The sequence below is a fragment of the Calonectris borealis genome, chromosome 6 (assembly GCF_964195595.1).
Source record: "Calonectris borealis chromosome 6, bCalBor7.hap1.2, whole genome shotgun sequence".
NCBI lineage: Eukaryota > Metazoa > Chordata > Aves > Procellariiformes > Procellariidae > Calonectris > Calonectris borealis.
This window is the reverse complement of record NC_134317.1, coordinates 2,768,877-2,780,156: the sequence shown is the minus strand read 5'-3', so window position 1 is coordinate 2,780,156 and position 11,280 is coordinate 2,768,877.

Sequence of the window (11,280 nt, the reverse complement as noted above, 5' to 3'; positions counted from 1 at the left end):
CTAAACTGGAGAAGACCCTTGCTATTGCGCGGATGAAATGAAGCGTGGTGCCTGGCGCAGCTGGTGCTCCGCGGAGGCGTTTTCGGGGCGCCCTGGGGGTATCCCCGGAGGTGCCTGCAGCCCACCCTCCTGGCAGCCCCCGTCTGCAGGCAGGGACCCCCCATGAGGGCGGTGTGTCCCGGCCCCGCGGAGCCGCCGGCCGTCCTTACGGCCGTGGCCACGGCAGCGTGCTCCACACCCAACAACCACCGCCGGGGGCAACTCCCCGCCTCCCTGTTTAGCTGTCAAACACTAAAGCCCTCCTTTCCTTCCAGGATCCCTGGCTGAGCTGTGCCAGGTGCTCAGCGCTCTCAGGGCGCTGGTGTTCAGGGGTTCCCCCTATGCAAACCGTGGGTGAAGCCTATGGGCAGTCCCTGGATGCACTGGTGTGATCAGGTACCTCTCACGTCTGCCCGAGACTGGGAAAATAATAGCGGAAATTTAGAACAGAACAGAACAGAAAGGAGAGGAGAGGAGACAGTAGAAAAGAAGAGAAGAGAAGAAGAAAAGGAAAAGATAAGAAAAGAAAATAAATAAAATAAAATAAAATAAAAAAAGGAAAGGGAAAGGAAAGGGAAAGGGAAAGGGAAGGGAAGGGAAGGGAAGGGAAGGGAAGGGAAGGGAAGGGAAGGGAAGGAAAGGAAAGGAAAGGAAAGGAAAGGAAAGGAAAGGAAAGGAAAGGAAAGGAAAGGAAAGGAAAGGGAAAAGAGAAGAAAAGAGAAGAAAAGAAAAAAGAAAAAAGAGAAGAAAAGAAAGGAAGAAAAAGAGAAAGAAAAGAAAAGAAGAGGAAAAAAGAAAAGAAAAGAAAAGAAAAGAAAAGAAAAGAAAAGAAAAGAAAAGAAAAGAGAAAAGAGAAAAGAGAAAAGAGAAAAGAGAAAAAAGAAAAAAGAAAAAAGAAAAAAGAAAAGAGAAGAAAAGAAAGGAAAATAGAAAATAAAATAAAAAATAAAATAAAATAAAATAAAATAAAATAAAGGAGCCAATTGCTGTAGCCCGCTCTTCCCCCCCCAGGGCAGGGAGGGCTGCTGGCTCCTTGCACGTGTGCAGGCAAACACTCCTGCGAAGCAGAGCTCTCCGATACGGTGTTGAAACGCGGAGGTTAGAAATAGCAGTCTGGGAAGGGGAATAACCACGCTGATTAATTGAAGCAATAAAAGTCAAACCAGTCTTTTACTGGCTTGGAAGGGTTTCAGCTGTACCCAGAAGGATTCCTGAAATTGGTTCGGAGATAGAAGGAAAAATAATTTGCCAAGAGAGCGCGACCACCCCCTCTCCGAGCATCCTCTTCCCTGCAATCCCCTCAACGCTCTTGCACAGAAAGCTTGTGGAGGCGTGGGAGAAGGCTGCTCTTTGCTTTGAATCGTTCCTATCCCTGTTGTTCAAGATTTCAGAGACCTTCATTTTGGGTCCATGTGTAAAGGAGCGGGACAGTCTCAATTTTCCTGCCCAGAATGTCTACCGTTAAGATTTAGCTTGTTTTCATTCTTCCCGAGAGCAGAATATCCGTCGAGAATAAAAAAAAAAAAAAAAAAGAAACTTGCAATGCAAATTTAATGACAGAGAATATATTCTCTTTTTATCAGTTAATAATTTTGTGTGTAATCTGAGTGACTTTTGTGTGAATCAAATATAATCATCCTCATAACACAAGGTAATTAAATGAATCATAAAGCGGTGGCAATTACCTTCCTTCTCCTTGGGAATCCCTTATCCGGGATTCGGCAGGGCTGGGTGGGCTATCCCGTGGGAAGCTGGCGGTCCTGGCCATGGGCGTTGTGCGTGCAGCACTGCCCAGCGGATCGGGTGGTGGTACATGGTGGAGGGTAAATGGGATGGGGTCTGCAAGTAGGGATGAGCTTCGGATGGAAAATTAAAACATGGAGCCGTAGAAGAACTGTGTGATTCTTTTGTCAGGTCTTTTGGTCCCCATGCACCGCGTGGTCGGTGTGGAGGGGGCTGCCACAGAGGGATGTGCTTAATGATGGTGACTGCTAACAAACACATTAACCAGTAACCAAAATGGGCTGAATTAGAGACTAAAGGCCAGGTTAAACATCTAGTGGAGGAGGTAGTTGGTGTTAGAGAAACCTCTGGTGGTCTTGGGTCCTGGGTTCCCAGGATGTCCCAGCATCTGGTGGTGGCCAGTGACCAGAAGGCTTCCCAGAGGCTGTGGGTCTGCTGCCCACCTCAGGCTCTTGTACTTTGAACTACGCAAAAACCCTGCGCCCTGAGAGGGTATAAATGCTGCTGATGGTCACTGCTCATCATCCCAAAACTCCGACCTGGCCCGTGCAGGGAATGCGCCTCGGCAGTTGATGCTGCATCCCTGCTCCCAGCGGGAAGCTCCTGCAGGGGCAGGACTGAACGGGCTTACACACTGGAAGAGGAAAAGAGAAAAATACCTATTACTTCATTTTATAGATATTGAAGGAGATACTTTTATGGCCCATCAACACACGAGGCCGTTTTGTTCAACATACTTTAACATGTACCCAGCAACTTCAGCTCTGACATTTTTCTATAAACCCAGAATAGTGGTTTTTTTTTTTTTTAATTGACTCCAATATAGGTTGAGGTACACATTTGATATCCTGACATTACTTCTGATTTGATGTCATTTTCTCAAAGCTATTTGACTTCCAAATCAGCACTTCTGGCTATGCTTTGTTTTTCTGTCGGTGGTGGTTTTGGGGGAATTTATACCCGCCAAAATTTTGCTATATCATAAAAATTCATGACTTATGAATCTTTAAAGAATTTAGATTTCCAGGTAACTCAAGTTTGCTTATACTGAAAGCAAAGTAAAGCTGGATGGATAATGGATTTTAAAAAAAAAAAATTAATAGTCAAACTGAGAGAAAGTAGATTCAAGTGAAATAAAATACTTTTTTTTTCTTTAGGGTCAACCCAAACCATCTCATTATATCCTAGATGAAATCTGGGGGTGTATTTGGGGGTTGGTTAATCTTGCTGTTTAACCTCTTTTCTTGTGCAAGTGAATCGATTTTGCCATTTTGAAATGAAGCGTCAGGAGGAAACATTCTGCCATTTCTGAATTTGCTAAATTCATCCAGAATTCATATATCATTTCATTCCTCCCAAAACACTGTTCTTCTGCTAATTTTTAATTAATCTCAATTTATGCTCCACAGAAGGAAACAAGTGGGAAGAACAGACTTTCAATTAATTTTTGCCGAGACCTGGTAGATGTAGCGGTGGGGAGGAGCTGCAAGACGCTGGTGGGTCCCGCGGGAGCACAGGAGATGGCACCTCGGAGGTCTCGGAGAGGTTTTGCACACTTTCTCCCCCTGCCCCATGCTGATACAACCTCTCTCTTTATCCGAGTCCCATTTAGAAAAGAAAAACACAACAACATAAACTCTGTCTTGAAATCTGAGCAGCGATGGGGCCATCCACTGAAATAATCTGATAAAGTTCATGTATTTTGGATAAGGTGTTTCAGATGTTATTTCCGACCTGGATATTCACCGGGATATTCGCGAATTCTGTTGAGAAAAAAACACAGTAGGAATGAAATTTTTCACAACTCTTTTTGCTCAGTGAAGAGAAGTGAAAGAGATGAAATGTTTATGATCTGTCGCAAATCAATATAAATCTGGAAAGTCTTTGACACATTCATATTTTTTATGAAAGAATATGAGAGGATGGAGAATATAGAAAAAACAGTATTAAAGAACGCCGACACCGTTGTTTGTGATCTGATCGGATGTGACTGATGTACCATCAGCTGAGAAACCTGGCAAAATGCAACCCGCAAACGATGAATTGAGAGCCGAGATGAAGCCAACTCCCTGGTGGGTTTCCTTTTATTAAAACAAATGATATTCATGTTTTATGAAGTGCACGGTAAATCTATCGTATAACTGAAGAGTAAGATGATTTTTATTCTCTGGCTTGAGAATACATAGTTTTATTTACTTTAGGTAGCTGAGATTTGTAGCCGAACTCTGGTGAGGACGCGTTGCAATGCCTCCAATATCCATGTTCCTCAACGGGCACAGCTGGCGGCACAGCTGGATGCAGAGCATGGGGGCCACGCGATAAGGCGGTCACCTGGGCCAAGGGACTGTGGCAGAAAAATAAAAAGTGGGGTTTTTAAAGCTGGTTAGAAGTGTGGCAGCACCGTATTATGTAAAACATAACTCTTACTCTGTTGGTTTGTTGTAAAAAAGGGTGCCTCGGTACGGTTTTACACAGTTTGCCTACTTTGAGATCGTTTTGTAATTTAACGTCTTGTGCTAAAATCAGCCAACATTTTGACAAGGGTTGGGAGGAATTTTTGACAAAATGTTGGTGAAGTTTGACAAGGCTTTGACAAAGAACCAAGGAAAATCAGCGGTTTTGGCTGAGCTTTGCTCTGAGTTTTGGATTTGCATTCAGAGCAAGGACGTTCATAGACAAGGACATTTTGGCAAGAGCCAAATCACTGCTCTTTTTGACCATGGCAAACCAAAAATGAGAGCTGCTGACCGCGAACCACCTCTTTGAAACGATGGAGAGGAGGGAGCAGATACTGCTGTGCTTGATGGAGGAAGGCAGTGAAGAGGAGACATGGGCAGGTTCTCAAATGCTCCTCCCCATCACACGAGCTCTATTTATTATTAATGCAATGGAAAGGGTTTTAAATTAATGCAAATTTTGATAGAGCTGCCCCGTGCCTGCTTCTCACATGCTGTTTTAATTCAGGCAATTCTGGTTCTTATAGAGTTGGTTTGGTGTTTTAAGGGATGGAGAGTTCAGGCGGTTGCGGTGCCTATCGGGGATTTTCAGCACTCCTCACCTGCGTTGTGGTGTGGGTGAGGTATTCAATTAAATAAAGCAGTGATGGAAAACTTTGTTCTTACTGCGGAGGCATCGAAGGAAACCATAATACGTGCGGATTGCATTTAGAGTTCCTCTGATTTACATGACGCACATTACTTATGAAAAATGGAGTATGAAGAGACCAGGAGAAAATGAAGGTATGATTTCCTCTGCTGCCACGCAGGGGTTTGTCCTATATCATTTCAAAAAACACAAGACTGCTTAAAAGTCTCCTGCAATTGCCCATGTCTTTGTGTTCTGTCTGAGACGTCTATGGCTTGTTATGCTCTATACTCTTGGCTTTCCTGCAATCTTCTGGCTGTTTAGCACTGAAAAAATGTAATCCAATTTTCTTTGTTGCCATAAAGGCCTTAATTATGGCTTCACGGCATATTGTAATCAGAATCCCTTGGATTTTCTCATATGTCAAAGTGACGTCTGCTTCAAATTCATCAGTGTCCTTGTGTTGTTGTAAGCACTCGGATAGTCTGGAGGTCATGCCTCGCTTCATGTGTCATTGCCAAAGATGAATTTATTTAACGTCGGTTCTCCTACAGCAACATAAACTATCAGCTTGCTTTGAATTTTTGCCTTTATCTTTAGGTTATTGGGGCAGAAATGTGATAATCTCTCATTTGCGCCAGTGCTGATAACATCTTTCCCGCTTTGATTTTTCTGTTGACATTTGCAGGAAGAGTTTTCATTTCGCTCGACCGTACGCCGTGAGTCGACCTTGCACGGTGGGGTGCGCGGGGGCCACGTGGGCTGCTGCCAAGGATGGACACTGCAAAGGTCCACCGTGATCGTTTGCAGCCTGGCTTAATTAACACAGGGGCTTTGCGTCCGAAGCAAAAAAATGCAAGAGTTTTTTCGGGGAGCACCGTTGTCCTGCATTTACATTTTTATCACGAATATATTTTTATTGCAAAGATTTTGTTGGCTTGTCTCCAGCCCATGTATTTCCAAGTCATCTCCCCAGGTTTCTTTTGAGCATATCGGGGGGGGTGAAAAGGAGGAAAAGAGGAAAACATTATTTCTGGTGCCTCTCTAGGATCTTTTGCATTGACTTTTGTTTTTCAGAAATGACCAAGCATGGCTGGGAAGGCTGTGGGGCACAGCGGCGGTGGGGATGGAGCCAGGCTTTGCAGGTGCTGAGCCTGCACCCTGAGGGTGTCAGAGCAGAAACGATGCGCCCAAACAGGAGAACTTTCCTTGGGGCTGTGAATTTGTTAAAATTTCCAGCAGCGCGTGTCGAGCCTGGCGGAAGACAAGAGGCAATAACACGCTGGGGGCTGCAGCGCCGGGAGGTGGGCTCGCTCCACCTGAACCTTGCTAGCCAGACCCCTCCTGGATGCAGGATGGTGGGCTCTGGGCTAGTTTCTTTCCTAGGAAAGCAAATTAAATCACTTTTGTTATTTGATCATTTCCAAAGTACCAGCATGGCTCACATGGACAAAGAACCGGATCCGTATTTCTCCCGTCCGACCTCCAGTTTGCCCTGGCTGGCTGAGGGTGGGAGTTCTCCTCCTGTTACTCACTGCTGTAGGATTTTCCAGTAGGGTTTCCAAGGCTGTTTAATCCCCCCTTTTAAAATAAAAGCCCCAGATAGATTATAGCTATTTCCCAGGTTTAATCACTAAATATATCGCGAATTACTTTATTTTCCCAGAAATACCGTTTCGAGCGGTGCGTGACCGACCCCAGGGAGCCCGTTTAGGAGCGTCCTCCGCGAAGCGAATCCAGCTGGGCGTGAAATGAGCCCTTTTGTCTGGCGGAGCCGTGGGAGGGGGTCAGTACAGGCGAATCGATACAGCCGTGCATCTGAAACAGCCCAGCCAGGGACCTTGCAACAATAGGAAATAAGGTTTAAAAGCTGCACGCTGAATGCGGCCGATTGCAAATAATAATAATTTTAGCAGGAGCTAAAATTGCTCCTCTTGCTCCGGTTTTAGCAGTTCAGCTGAAGCCCTGAGCTGGGCATGGTACCCTGGGATGTTGTTAGTCTTTTCCTAACCTAAGTGTGACAGTAAAATGACAGGTCCATGCAAATCCACCCAACCTTTGGTGTATTTGTAAACAAGGAGCTCTCCCTCCAAGCTCCTGTTACTCCAAATGACGTGACTCCATCCTGCGAAGCAGCCCGTCTTGGATCAGGGCAGGATGCTGCGTTCAGATCTTTTTGTACCGTGTTTCAAACTAATTAATTTCTCAAATTTCTCAAAAGTCCTAATGACTAATTCTTTGCTTTGAAGTGTTGCTGTACGTATGATGTTCGTTGTATGGCAGCTTCTGCTATTTGCAAACATCATCGCCGAGCGCAGTAAAGGTGAAAGCAGCTGGTGTTTCCAGCAGGGAAAATACTGATTTTTCATTTTTTTTTTCATATATGCAAAGTGAATGTCTCTGCAGGCATTTTGGGAAGAGAGGCAGGTTGTGGGGATGCTAAGGCCGGGGTGTGTGGGGGGGATGACGTCAGGCTGGGACCTCCTCTGGTCCCCAGGAGCATCTTCTCTCCATTTTGAAGCCAATCCATGCAGCTCAGGTAGAGCTGCCATAACTGTTTCCACTGCAAAATAATGAGGTTGAATTTTGGTGTTTGTTATGTTTGTTTTTCCCTGTACGTGACATTTATTTTCCCATTTTATTGCCTTGCAGGTGTAGGAAGCCACTTCGCGGCGAGACAAAGTATTTTCAGTCAGCTTTGAACCACTTGCATCTTCCCAAGTGGAGCCACATGCAATTTGTTGGTCAAATACTTCCTCCTCAGAGAAAATGTAAAATCAGATCCGTGAACGTTATTTGCACAGTCTTCTGTAACTTACCAAGGTATTTTGGGGGCCTGTAAAGTTCATTTCAGCATTTCCCAAGTCCATCATTCTGATACTCGGTTTTAAGACAGCATTTCATTTGCCTATTTTAATCCTAAAATGCCAACGAGGAGACGTTATGGAACTATTTCATTTTCATGGGGAAAAAATCTAATTTAACATTGACAATGAAGGAGTGAATGAACTTGAAGTGATTTTTCCCTCCCGGTTTTCCAGCCTAGCAGCAAAGCGAGAGCCCAGCCCTTCCCGAAGCTCCATCTGGGGCAGCGTCAGGAACATAAATCACAGCCGCAGCCCCACGCGAGGTGTTACCCCCACCCGGCTTTATGGTGGGTATAATTTAAGCCTTTACAGACTGTGAATCTTACTAGTTAAAGTGCATTCACCCTGTCTTTCTCTCTCGTTACTACTTGTTGGAAATGCTGCTCAGGCTTAGAGCATCCCTGCTGGTTCAGCTCCCCGGGAGCGCTCGCCAGCCGGACAGGGCTCGCGGCGTCTGCGTGCCATACCTGTAACTCGGGGTCGTTCCCAGCTTAAAAACATGAAGGGTTATTTTATTTTCTAATTGGCTTTTGATTTGGAAGTTGTCAGATGAGAGCTTTGCATTTAAGTAATAACTTAGCATTTGCTTTGTTTTATTTGGAAAAAGTTCCCGTCAAAATATCCCATATTTCCTTGGCTTTGTTTCTCCCACAAGATCCCAGGCTTGTGTACTCCTCTCCTTTTTGCCTTTAGTGTCATGACCCTGCCCTTTTCTTCCTTCTTCCACATACCGCGCTTTGTCATTAAATCTTAAGATTATTAAATAAAGTCATTTCTACTTGGTGCATTTCCCCTCAGCTTCCAGCGGTCTCCTCAGGGAGATGGGGATCTATCTGAGGACAGCACGTCTCTTAAATAACACTTATAATAATACTTAAAGAGCACGATATACAGTAATTGCTGCCATTAGCTCACTAATGCGTCATTTGCTCGCGCTCGGGCTGTGCCGTCCTCGGCGCGGTCGCTGCTGCCAGCTCCACCAAAACCTTCCCAACGCACCCACTGCTGGGTCGGGGGTTTTTTTTTGGCAGCTTTTTTTTTGCTCTGAGTTTTTAATTGCGGAGTGGGCATGGAAGAAGGCAGCGTATAAAAGATTAATGGTGCTATTGATCACGGCAGCGTGCTGTACCAACTCGGCATGCAAAGCTCCCGTAGACATCTGAGGGCTACCGGCGTTCCCGTACATGAAAGCTGAAGCAGGCGTGTGCATCTTGTCTGCGTGACATCGTTTCTCGTGGTTTATTCCCCTTTATATTTTCACTCATGTTCTGCATATGTAAAATGAAGCGCTGCAGAAGGAAGCAGAGAATAATGAGGGTCAGGTGGCAGGCTTCTTATTTATGAAGAACCCCCTTGTAGCCTTCAAAATAATTTCCAGTGTATTGGGCAATCAAAGCCAAGGATAAAAATCGTGAGATCAAATAAATAACGTAGAACTAACGAAGCTCTATCTACATGCCAGCAAATGTCAGGAAAAAAGGGTCGGGCATGCAAATGCATCTTCGTCTTGCTCCCCAGGGAAAAGTTCAGAGAGACTGAAGGTCATCTTAGACGTTGCGGATGGGTATAAATTGATGCCAGAAGAAAGAATCACAACAGGAATCTTCTTCTTGTTTGCAGGATTTGGGCCCCCAAGAAGCCTTACAGCTGAAATGAGCTGGGGCATAAATGCAGTTCTGGGCTGTAAACTGGAAGGTGCCCATCTCCGTTGATGGCACCCCTCAATCCACTGGTTAAAAACTGGTCTCGTATCAATAAATATGAGGGAAGGGAGAAATCATTCTTGCTTCTGGATGTCCCCAAACAGCCTCCGTGATATCTTTGCCTACAGCCCCAATTAATTGCATTATTTAATGGTACACTGGAGGACGGACTTGAAAATATAAGGGGTAGTTCTGCACCGACAGCAGGGATACCTTAGATGACCTAATTCTCCAAAGTATGAGATTTCAGATTGCTGTATCAGCTCCATGTCCTAGGGTAAGTATTTCATACTGCACCTTATCATACTCGGAGTTGTCCAGCCCCCGTGTGGTGTTTGGCTGCCAACACCTACCTTTTTCTGTCCAGGTTCCACCTGAGACTCTGGAAACGTAGCTATATACTTCCTATATACTGAATTTTTTAAAAATAAATACATCTGAGAAGGTATCTTGACATCTTTGATGAGCACCTTGAGCAACAAATGTATAAGCCTTTTAGTCCTCTCATTTATAAACAGCTTAAAACACTCAGAGCAACACTGATGGAAAATGAGTAAGACAGAGCATCTGACAAAAGCAAATAAATACCTTATTTAATGCATGCAAAATACGTAATTGAAAAGGCTGAAACATAACCCAGGTCTGGAGGAAGCCTCTTTTTTACATCTCAAGTACCCTGACAAGTAGTACGTCCATGCGAATGTAGGGATGCGAACTCATAGTCTCACACAGCAACTACAGACGTACAAACTGAATTTTCCTGCGAACTGGCAAATATTTAAACTTCAGCACCCAAGTCAGCCAAGGCTACAGTGAAGTATAAGAAATGATGGGGAACATGGCCCCAGCTCCTGGGGGAAGATATTGAATGACTGGTTAGACTCTGCGTGTTGCGACGGTATGTAAATGCTGGAGCACTGCTTCTGCATAAAGGTAACGCGTAAAATTTTTTGTTGAAAACATATAAACCTCCATATATCAGAAGAAAATATGAATTTCAAAGTCATCAAAACCTATTGAAAAAACGACATTGGTCATGACCATTATTTAAGTCTGTGGGATCTGATAAGATTCGTGAGAAACAGCTCTCCTCCCTTTAACACGCACAACAAAATTGGAAGAATTGTGAGATGGTTTCTGTTTTTTTTTTTTTTTTTCAAAGTGGTTTTTCTCTTCCTCTCTTTCTGAACCATCTCCATCCTCTTCCTTATACGAAAAGATGTAATCATGAAAGTCATCTAACTTGGCCCTTAATGCAGTCAAATTTCACGACCTTCACAGAAAAAGACCCACCCAACCCAACCCAAAACTTGTATTAAATTTTCCGCTGCAGAGGCAGGGACTTCCAAGAAGCACAGCTGTCTTTTGGCAGCGGTCAACCCTGACTTGCCCTGGTACGTGGCTCGATCTGAAGGACTTGCTGCCCAACATCCTTCCTACCACCATGCTTCGTGGCCGGGGCATGGCTGTGCGTGCTTTTATCACCGCTGGGGATGAACAGCCGGGTTCAGGTGTTGGAAGAGCCGAGCGTGTCCCCCCGTTAGCTCAGGGCCAAGGGCTGGAGCCCCAGCGACAACCCGGGGGCAGCCCTGCCGGGAAGGCGTCCTGTTTCAGCACGGATTCGTTACCGACGTTAAGCTACCTCTTGGCTGCTCTCCAAAATGTAAACAGACTTCAGGGCTGGGATTTGGGAAGTAATTTAAAATGTGTTAGCTCTAATGTTGGGAATTTGGGACTCCTGAAGCCCAGGGCCTAAAAGGAACATTGTTTGCTGTCTCATTAGCCCTTTTGCTGAACTCCAGCAACAGCCTCCCTGGATTTTCCCACCAGTATCTCTTTATCTA